Source organism: Dysidea avara, chromosome 2, assembly GCF_963678975.1.
Source record: "Dysidea avara chromosome 2, odDysAvar1.4, whole genome shotgun sequence".
NCBI classification, from domain to species: domain Eukaryota; kingdom Metazoa; phylum Porifera; class Demospongiae; order Dictyoceratida; family Dysideidae; genus Dysidea; species Dysidea avara.
Window position 1 is genome coordinate 39,460,629 of NC_089273.1, and position 12,020 is coordinate 39,472,648.

Genomic DNA, 12,020 nt, shown 5'->3' on the forward strand with positions numbered 1-12,020 from the left:
ATTTGTTTGTAACTGAACTCTGTACAAGTGCATTTTTGTGGGTGATCTCACTGCAGGTTGATTTGTTTGTAGTTGAACTCACTAAAAGGTGATTTTGCTTGTAGCTGAACTCCTTGCATTGTGTGTAGTTTCTAGCTGATCTCTCTACAGGGTGATTTGTTTGTAGCTGATCTCTTTACAAGATGATTTGTGTGTAGCTGATCTATCTGCAGGTTGATTAATTTGCAGCCGATCTCTCTACAAGGTAATTTGTTTGTAGCTGAACTGTCTGTAAAGTGATTTATTTGTAGCTGATCTCTCTGCAGGTTGATTTGTCTTAGCTGAACTCTCTACAGGGTGATTTACTTGTGTAGCTGAACTCCTTACATTGTGTCTAGTTTCTAGCTGATCTCTCTACAGGGTGATTTGTTTGTAGCTGATCTCTCTACATCTCTCTACAAGTTGATTTATTGGTGTGTAGCTGATCTTTCTACTGGTTGATATGTTTGTAGCCGATCTCTCTACAGGGTAATTTGTTTGTAGCTGAACTCTGTACAAGGTGCTTTTTTGTAGGTGATCTCACTGCAGGTTGATTTGTTTGTAGCTGAACTCACTAAAGGGTGATTTGCTTGTAGCTGAACTCCTTACATTGTGTCTAGTTTCTAGCTGATCTCTCTACAGGGTGATTTGTTTGTAGCTGAACTCTCTATAAGGTGATTTGTTTGCAGCTGAACTCTCTACATGGTGGTTTCTTTGTTGCTGAACTCTCTACAGGGTGTTTTGCTTGTATAGCTACTCTCTACAGGGTGATTTGTTTCTAGCTTATCTCTCTATGGGTTGATTTGTGTGTAACTGATCTCTCTACAAGCTGATTTGTTTGTAGCTGAATTCTCTGCAAAGTGTTTTGTTTGTAGCTGACCTCTCTTCAGGGTGATTTGTTTCTAGCTGATCTCTCTACAGGGTGATTTTTTGTAGCTGACCTCTCTACAGGGTGATTTGTTTGTAGCTGATCTCTCTACAAGTTGAATTGTGTGTAGCTGATCTCTCTGCAGGTTGATTTGTTTGTAGCCGATCTCTCTACAAGGTAATTTATTTGTAGCTGAACTGTCTAAAAGGTGATTTTTTTGTAGCTGATCTCTCTGCAGGTTGATTTATTTTAGCTGAACTCTCTACAGGGTGATTTATTTGTAGCTGAACTCCTTACATTGTGTGTAGTTTCTAGCTGATCTCTCTACAGGGTGATTTGTTTGTAGTTGATCTCTCTACAAGTTGATTTGTGTGTAGCTGATCTCTCTGCAGGTTGATTTGTTTGTAGCCGATCTCTCTATAGGGTAATTTGTTTGTAGCTGAACTCTCTGTAAGGTGATTTGTTTGTAGTTGATCTCTCTGCAGGTTGATTTGTTTTAGCTGAACTCTCTGCAGGCTGATTTGTTTGTAGCCGATCTCTCTACAGGGTAATTTGTTTGTAGCTGAACTCTCTACATGGTGGTTTCTTTGTTGCTGAACTCTCTACAGGGTGTTTTGCTTGTAGCTGATCTCTCTACAGGTCAATTTGATCTCTCTACAGGGTGATTTTTTTGTAGCTGACCTCTCTTCAGGGTGATTTGTTTCTAGCTGATCTCTCTACAGGGTGATTTTTTGTAGCTGACCTCTCTTCAGGGTGATTTGTTTCTAGCTGATTGCTCTACAGGTTGATTTGTTTGTAGATGAACTCTCTACAGGGTAATTTACTTGTAGCTGAACTCCTTACTTTGTGTCTAGTTTGTAGCTGATCTCTCTACAGGGTGATTTGTTTGTAGCTGAACTCCTTACATTGTGTGTAGTTTCTAGCTGATCTCTCTACAGGGTGATTTGTTTGTAGCTGATCTCTCTACAAGTTGATATGTGTGTAGCTGATCTCTCTGCTGGTTGATTTGTTTGTAGCCGATCTCTCTACAGGTAATCTGTTTGTAGCTGAACTCTCTATAAGGTGATTTGTTTGTAGTTGATCTCTCTGCAGGTTGATTTGTTTTAGCTGAACTCTCTACAGGGTGATTGCTTGTAGCTGAACTCCTTACATTGTGTCTAGTTTCTAGCTGATGTCTCTACAGGGTGATTTTTTGTAGCTGAACTCTCTTCAGGGTGATTTGTTTCTAGCTGATCTCTCTACAGGTAGATTTGTGTTGATTTGTTCATTGCTGATCGCTCTAAAGGTTGATTTGTTGCAGCTGAACACCCTGCAAAGTGTTTTGTTTGTAGCTGATCACTCTAAAGGGTAATTTGTTTGTAGCTGAACTCTCTCCACAGTGACTTGTGTGTAGCTGAATTCTGTGTAGCTGAATTCTCTAGAGAGTGACTTAATTGTAGCTGAATTCTCTACACAGTACATGACTTGTTTATAGCTGAACTTTCTTCAGTGTGACTTGTAATGTTCTGAATCTCTATAGTGATATATTTGCTTAACTCTCCACATGGTGACTGTCTTCTTGCTGAACTGTCAATAAGATTAACTGTTTGCAGCTGAACTCCCTAAAGAATAACTTGTGATGTAATAAAATTCTATAATGAAATAAATAAATTATCCGAATGCTCTATTAGAGTGACTATTCTATTAGAGTATCTCGATCTCGCATTTGCTACACGGAGTTGGCTTTCGAATCATAACTCAGTGGTTTGTAATCCGATTCTTCTGTACTACTGCAAGGACTTTCAATGAAGATTATTCCAGCTATACACCGATTTTCAGCTCATTGCTCTAAGCGATTTGCCTAGTAGGCGTGAAAACTAATACTTTTTTATTCATAAAAATCGATCGCGTAATTGTGACGCAGGTTGGGTTTTGTGTCATATCTCCGTGGTCTTTATCTCGATTCCTTTCAAACCACCAAAAGGCACTCCTACGATGGTTACTCCATCTACATAGCAATTTTCAACTCATTCCATGAAGCGGTTTACCCTGTAGGCGTGACAACAAATCGATCTTGTTTTACGCGAATAAGCGGTCATAACTCCTGAACCACTAATCGGATTTGTACCAAATTTGATGCTAGGATTCGCCTTTGGACTCCCTTTCTGTGTGCCAAATTTCAAGGCGATTGGAGTACGCGTTTGCTTGTTACAGCAATTTTTGCAAGTGTGCGAAAAGACGAAGAAGAAGAAGAAAAAAACGAAGAAGAAAAAAAAACGAAACTTTGGCAGCTCGTATCTCGGAAATGGCAGGAGCGATTTCCTTCAAATTTGGAATGTAGACTCCCTTGGCTGGCGGGCAACTGTGTAGCAAATTTGGTTCCAATCAGATAAGTGATCACCGAGATACAAAGGTGTGAAAATGACGTTTTCGTTCTTCCTGTCAATATACTCACGGTGTGGCGCGCCGGCTTCTTGGGCCGCACGACACACTACCGTGTGTCTTGATATGGAGTTTTTCTATGTGTGACTGGATTTTGGAAAATCACCTTGTGGGTAGGCACCGGCCTATTATGCCCAAAATTTTACCTATTATGCTTTTGAGCATTGCTCAAAAATTAAGCCCATTATGCTCAAAATTATGCTTTCAAAATCAAGATTATGCTCTAGAACTGACTGTTTTATTAGAGTATATCAGCCTTTCCTGACTGCTCTATTAGAGTAAGTGACTGCTCTATTAGAGTATCTCGATCTTATTTCTGCAAAGTGTGAATAGCCAACAAAGAAACGATTTAATAAGTTATATTACGTGTTTTTAAATATGAAATGCACTAATAATACTATTGGCAGTGAATATTTGCTTTCTTTCAGGCGCGAGTACTGCGCATTTAATTAATCTTTCACAAACATCGTCCCTATTATGCTGGTATTATGCTTGATGCTTTTGGTCACCTACTATGCTTTAAATTATGCTGGCATAATCGGCCGGTGCCTACTTGTGGGTGCATTGCTGATTCAGAGAAAAAATGTATTTTAATAATTTAATGCATTGTTACTCACCAGCCTTGGCAACTACACATATGGATTTTTCAACAAAGATGGAGCAATTCATAGCATTTAAGAATACCTGGTGGCCAAGATAACTCTTGTAGAGTTTCCCACCATTTTAGATAGATTTTTCACCAGTGTTGCTATATCATGAGTCCTCAAAAAGGGGCAGAGTGTCGGGGTGGCAGGATGGGTAAGAGATAGACTACAAAATGGATGAGGATGGTAATTGAAGGCACCAGACCACAAAACAGCCCATCAGAGGCAGGAATAGTCTGAAATCTCACAAAACAAACATACATCACACATTCAGCTTACTGATCGTCTGTCCAGAGTGTATACATAAACCCCCAAAAGCACTTCCCTGCTGTTCACAAACCTGTACAGACATCTGGCATGGTTATACAGGCCGCCAGAAAACAGTCTACCACAAGCAGACCTGACAAGTTGAAGACAAGTTTGATATGGAAATTGTTAGCCTGATAGTGCAGCAACTTCATGTTGGTGTTTTCTCATTTTTGGCTCTTGCACCCATATGGTTGATTTTCCTATATCTAGTCACATATTGTGGCAGCACTAATGTCAAGTACATCAAGATAAGCTAATAGAGTAGTTGAAAGTTACCTCAATAATGTAGGCTCTATTTAGCTTTTGTTTATCACCACACATCATAAGGTGAAGGGTTTTGACTTGTCATTTGCCGTATTGTTGAGCCACATGAATTAGTTCTTAGATTGATCTCTTGAATGTCTGCCTGCTAAGTGCATGTGTCCCTTCATGTTAATGGTCATTGTGTTCGATTTTTCACACAGTTCTCATGACCGGTAAAAATACTGTAATGGCAACTGTACTATAATTTAAGCAAAATAAGTGTTATTTCTTTCCCAGCTACTCTCTGATAGTGTGAAGCAATAAATTGTACTGACCACATATGTGACCGGATCTTGGAAAACCTACCTTTTTGGCACAAACTAAAAATGTGAGAAAACTCAATTGAAAGTTTCAGCAATTTTTTTTCAAACTTAAATTTTTTGCATAACTGGGTAAAGCAACTATTGAACCTTCTTGCTGCAAAATTTCACACTCTATGCTTGTTCCTACAAGGAGATATGGGTCATTTTATCAGACCATGTAGTAATTTTACATGCGTGGGATAACAATTAACTTACAAATCAGGTGATTTGTTCAGATGATGAAATGTTTAAAACCAAGTCTCTAGCAATGATACATGCTATTTAATTAAAGAAAAGGACTAAGAAAACTTGATTAAATTATAAGAAATCTCTTTTTATACAATTTAGATGGTGTGAATAGAATTATTTGTCAACAAAGTGATTTGTCACCATTTGTCATGCTTAATCACTCTCAGAACTGGATACATTACTCCAAAAGTTACTTTGTAATGTATAAGACAGTAAATTGGTCATATCATTGGAATGCTTCAAGATATCAAGCTGAAATTTTAACACAAGACAGATAAGCACCTACTGGTTCATTTTAGCTGAAAAAATGAAAAATGATATTTGTGCCAAAAGGGTAGGTTTTCCAAGATCAGGTCACATATTGGTGATTGCTCTATTAGGAATAAGTACATTGCGTGAACTTTGTGATTGTCATGTTCACACTGCTGTGGAAAGGGTATCTCTGATGTCCACTCAATTACAATGTTTAAACTTCCTCATCAGTAACTGGTTTTCCAACCTACTGCCACATAATCTAAAATCATCATTCATTTTGGCCACTACATACGTTCCATGAATTGCAGTAGTCTCCTTTTAAAATTGTATTATGCTTTATCTGATCCATTCTGCCACTTTTGAAACAATGTACGTACATAAGTTAGTCCACTGAGATTTTTCAGTATGGTCTGGGTTTCTGCATTTGTTGTGCATAACCACAAACATGCTGTCAACTTAACCTTGTATGGCTGCCCTTAGTTAGTTTAGTGTCACCGAACTTGAAGTCAAAGCACATAATGTGTACATACTGTATTGACAATAATATAATATTTAATATGTTATTAAACATCAATTTCCACATATATACAGTGCATTTATCAAAAGCAAAAGGTTACAATGCTATTGACAGTGGTGGGAGGGGGTACAGGGCACATGCCACTTTCCTTTCACACACACACATACACACACACACACACCATTGACTATTAAAGTGAAGCCATCCACTGGACGATGCTTCACACTATTGGTAGTGAACCAAACCATGGCTACCTCTTCCTCCCTTGTGGACATGTCATTTAATACTTGTCTGGCAATACTCTGTCTACTTTGAAATTCATGGTGACAAGTTCCTGTGCAGAAAGAGTAGTGCTCTGCACCTTCTGGCACACATCTCTCTACATGTTCCTGTCTTTGGCAAGGCAGTGCTGAATCTCTTGAATCAGGTCCTATGGCTCCTGCCTCGACTTGTCTCTCCAATGGACCTTAGCTCCATGCACAGGCTGAGGCTGTGGAAACCACTCAACCGACAGTCTCCATCCCTCCCCACAGACAGACACACTAATTCTGTAAACAAGATTTTGTAGTCTTGTCAAATACTGTAATAAAACAGTCACCATATGCAACACTATTAAAATCCACCATTGAGTATGAAAACTTGCATCACTAGCACCATCCCAAGGGCACATTTATCATACAGTACAATAGTACTGTATAGTAAAAGATGATGACAGGGTGGGCGCGGCTGGTGATAAAACATCACCCAAAAACTTGCCTTGATTTTTCTTCATAACGACATGACAGTATTGGTTGGATAGAGTCAAGCACACTTCTCTTGTTTGTTTCATCATATCCGGACTGGTAGCATTCTTTCCTTCATGACTTTCTTTGTGTTTCTTCACATGATATGTCAAGCAAACCACATAATATAGCTATACATGTAATATCATGTAAACATAGTTAGTGAGTAAACCTTGTGTTAAGCTAGATAACTTGATAAACTTCTAAGTGAGTACATGCAGTTTAGCAATATGTGGTGCGTTATACTTTTAACTAATCAGCAAAAATTTGCTGACTACTTGCATATACAAATATACATGTACATTGTTCCTACTCTACAGTGTAGTCCTAATTTTTCTTATACTTGTACTTATGTAGCCTGCAAGAATTAATTTTTTTGCAAAATAGTTATTTTATCGTTAAACCTGTGACTATCACTATTCACTGTGCTGGTCATGCACTGTTGTACATGCCCCATTTGTAGATTGCTCCATTTATAGATTGCTCCGTTGGTAGTTGTACTTGGTTATATGTGCCCCGGGCCTAGTAATAATAATAATAATAATAATAATAATAGTATTAACTTGTGATTTTAATTTATACTGAAAAAATTAGCAGTGCAATTGGATGACAGTACATTGAAATTTATTTTTATACTGCACCATAAAAACATTTTAATTAGCAAAAGCAAAATGCATAAACAGTTTGCAGTATGGTGAATTTTTGGAGCATTCTTGGAAGAGATAGCTGCTCCCCTCCTGTGACCACATTAATGTGACCATATTAATGTAACCAGATCTGTGAAAAGGGATCTTTCCAATAGCATGTATTTGGCAATCCATAACTTGACTTGTGTGTATGGTATCAGCCTGAAATGTGGTCACCATAATACTCCTAACATAGCATTACTCTTGGATGTAATTATAAGACAATGGGTTAAACACATGATGAATTATGACTCATCAAACTTGGAGATTTGAAAAGGTTATAAGGTCCCTTTTTGCAGATTCGGTCTTATTTAATGTAATTCTATAGTGGAAAAGGTTTAATGGGCAAAATTCACTTGCAATTTTGTCAAATTTTCCAATTCCTTCTTGAGTTTTTTAAACATATACCATTATTCTGTATTACAAAATTAATATTAAAGCATTTGAGTGATCAACAATAGGTAACTTGCATGGTCATCCAATTTGTTAAAGATTTCCATTGTCAAACTTTTGCACTGCACATGTATAATGTGTGTACATGTTTGATGAACCACTTTTGAAGATTATTGTGATTGGGATGGTAGTGGAATAATGGCCAGGGTATCTAGCCAGTCATATATAGAGTGCGATTGTGTGGTACGTATGTTGTCACAGCAGTTAACTGTTGTGAATTTATTATTTCATTTAAAAACTTATGATCAGTATGGAGAAGCTATGATAATTTATGTCTTGTGACAATTGAGGTTGGCTGTTTGGACCATTTCATGCCACAGACTGTCTCTAAATTAAGCGATGTATGCCATCTACCAAAGAATACTATTCGTTGTATTCTTCAGCAAGCAGCTCATGTTGCAATCTCCTCTTCATACAGGATCTTTAATTCCCGTGCTTCCACTACTTGGATGTAGTTGATCTGTTTACCTGTTGAGAAGCCATGTATAATTGTTTAGTTTTGTATGTAGTTTTTTTTGGTCTTGCCAGGGTTCCATACTTTTTAGTAATAATTTGGTAGCCCTGAGACTGGACTCCTGACCCTTTGTTCATGTAATTGTCAATTATTATGACGTCTATCTCTCTCTATGATTAATAATGGACAGCGAGCTGAATATAATGCAATCAGTACCCCCTTTTCCACATGAGATCACCCTTGCAGTACCAATGTAGCTAGCCATAAGTTTATTTCTAGACTGCTAGCTGAACTTGAAACAATATTTGTAACCAGAAAGTAATAAGTAAACAGCTACATCATTTCTCTGGCTAGCATAATGCTAACATAACTCAGAAAGGTGACATTTTAACTTTAGCATTTGTCGTACAAAAGACACAGATAATTATAGATACTAATGTGTTAGTAAAATTTACTAACTTCAGTAAGATGGTAGTGACACTTTTGGTCGCTACATTTACTCTGATGAAAGGTCAGTGAAGATCACTTACAGGTTAGTGAGACCTTAAGTATTTTATTACCTGGTAGTGAAACTGAGTTTTAACTGTGTGTACCAACGTTTGCCTCAGTTTAGCTAGCACATTTTACTGAGGGATAGGCAACGTCTTGGGACTCTCGTACACCATCTGAGAAATCCAAATAGAAATCCATTAAATATTTAGAAATCCCAAATCCAGAACCACGTGCAAAATAGGTTATTCTTATCTCCGTCCGTTCATGAGTTCAATTATGGCCGCCGCTATATAGCTACAACGATTCAAATTGACAATGCAAAGTATACCTGTGTCTCTTCTGAAGTTCCTCTGACCCTCTCAGCAGTCTCTTAGGTGTCTTCTGCACAAGTATTAGGCCACACCAAGTCAAACCTTAATTTCTGGTAACCCGCCCACATGGCAAACCTAGAACCTTAGTTTATGAGGACTATTATTAACATTACAGCACAGCTTAAATCACGATAATTACGGGTAAAATGGTAGCCGTCTTTATACATGGAAATGGGATAGTTACGAACAGTTACGAACTCATACCCGTATATGGACAATTACGGGGTTCGTTAAAGTGCTACTATTAACTCAACCTCGTATATGGACAATTACGAGTTTCGTTAAAGTGTCACGATTCTACTAGTATTGTATTAAAGAATGTCTACCGAGCAGAGTGACAGGAAACGGCGAAAGAGCTTGGGTATATTGCGAACATTGCAATCGAATAGTTTTAGTACCTCGACTTGGCACCGCCACAAGAGATTCCGGCTTATGCCAGACGAAGAGACATCATTAATCAGTAGCAGCAGTAGCTCGATCGATGAAGAACTTTGTTGTTGAAGCTCACCATATAGCTAGACTTGGAGGAAAGTGAACGTAAAGAAGAAGACACATATTGTATGATACAGCGATGTAAGAGGCACTTATAAATGTCTACTAGCACCTGCCCAAGTAAAGGGACGGGTAAAAGGACTTGATAAAGGGACTGAGCAGGGGCGTAGCCAGGATTTTTTTGAAGGGGGGTTCCAGCACCAACATTGAGTTACTAGAAGCAGGGGTCTGGGGGCGCAGCCCCCAGCCGCTGAGAGACTTTCAATATTTTAATAAATCAAAACTCAGCAAATTGCTATATTTTATGCAAAAAGTACATTAATTATGATGCATTAAGTGCCCCTGGGATGAAGGTAGTACTAGATAAAGTCACCTAGCGGAAACAGACAGCATAACACATAGAGACACATATAGTAATCTGTAAGTGATGGTTATATCTCACTGTGGTATAGGAGACATGAATCCACTGATACAAATGACAATCAAAACAATATAACTATACAAATATGCATAGCATGAATTCATTTTGCATAATAAAAGTGATAATTTACTGGAGCTCTATATCTTTAAACACTGCACACCAAAGCTATAGCAGTATAAGGTCATGCTAAGTTTTGCATTTAATGTTGGAATGTCTGAAAAACTTCATATGGACATGGATATTTAAATGCATGTTCTATTAGAGTATACCTGACTGCTCTATTAGAGTATATACCTGACTGCTCTATTAGAGTATATCGATCTTTTTAACAAGTTTTGAAGAGGGCTCATGTTACCTCTGTAAATCCTTCCCTGAGAGATGAATGTAAGTTTTATCAATTGTTGTGCTCTGCCATTACACTATATTGCTCACTCATTTTGTCCTGCCACACTAAATGGTGTGTTAGGATCCTGCTTGCAAAAGTCTAAATTTTACAGGGGGGTTCCTGAACCCCCCGGAACCCCCCTCCCTACGCCCCTGGACTGAGGACACGAGTTAATGGCAGAGTAACGCCAAGTGACGTTGGTACATATTAGAAGTGCAATTTAAAGCTAGATTGGGCAAATCTATTAGAGCGTCTAAATTATTTATCCCAGGTTTTCTTAAGCACCTATCAACATTAAGCCCTACTACCCTCTTGGATTATTAGGGGATTAGTGGAGGATTTAGGCCCAATTTGATCAGAAACTTTGCTCCACTAGTATTTGATTGCTTTAGGCATTTGTTTAGCTTGAAAGCTATAAGATTTAGCTAATAATTTTTCAGAAGAATATTCCAGCAATACTACATGGAGATTTGACCATTGGTTGTTCCCCAGTTGGTGAAGAATTAAATTTTTCGAAAAGTCAAATCCCCACCATTTATACAACTACGTCTGGTGGTGGATAACTTTGATAATATAATAGCATAATGTATTTATTTAAAACTTTATGGTGTAAACACACCAAAGGCCTGAAGGTAACTTGCACCAACAGCCTTGTACATTACCCTATGTTACTTATTTACATATTTATTTACATACATACATACATACGTACAGTTGCTAAGGAGAGTTTAGATTGAAGGTGGGTGGCTGTAACTGATAAATTCTTGAGAAAGAAGTTAAGTAACATGTACAGTTGCTCTTATCGTCAAAGTTAATAACTTAATGATCATTGGTAGTAATAGGAGTCATTACATATGATTCTGTGCTGCTGGACCTTTCAATTGTGCTAAAGAGACTCTTGTTGACATAAATGTTGTTTCCTCTTAGCTTGACAAAATTCTTGTCAGTGCCATTCTGAGCTAATTGCCACCTTGTTCTCAGATAGACTGCTTTGATTGCTCTTTCTTCTCTGGTCATGACAGGTTTGATTATAATTGGTCTTGGTACTGAGGATCTTTTAGATAAGACAGATGTTGCATCAAAAGTGCGAAGAAATTTAATTAATATAGGTCTGGGTTTTGGATTGGAGGTATTGTATTTTCCTAGTCGATGGAAATCCCTAATAGATGACTTAGAGAGAGCAGGATCAATATTAGTAAGCACATTTTGCATGGCTTCCATGTCATGTTTTAGTCTAGTGGCTCGTGAACTGTTTGGTTGGGATTCTTTATTTCCATACATGACCACATTAAACAGTTTATCAGATTTTGCCTTGGGAGGTTCAACAAGACCTGAGGAAGGAGTACGAAGGTGATTATGATTACTTATTGGAGTTTCAGAAGTTGTGATGGAGTGGTTAGCTTCTATTAAATTCGGAGTTTTGGAAGTTGAATTGGACGTGATAGAGTTGTTGGATTCCAAGCTAGAAATTTTTTCAGTCAAAGGCTCAACAAGTTGTTTTAGGATGTTAATTTCATCTCTTTGATGTGTAAAAATGCGGTGACAACAGCGGTAAGATTCTTTCGATTCATTACTAAGGATATCAAATAAGGTTGAAG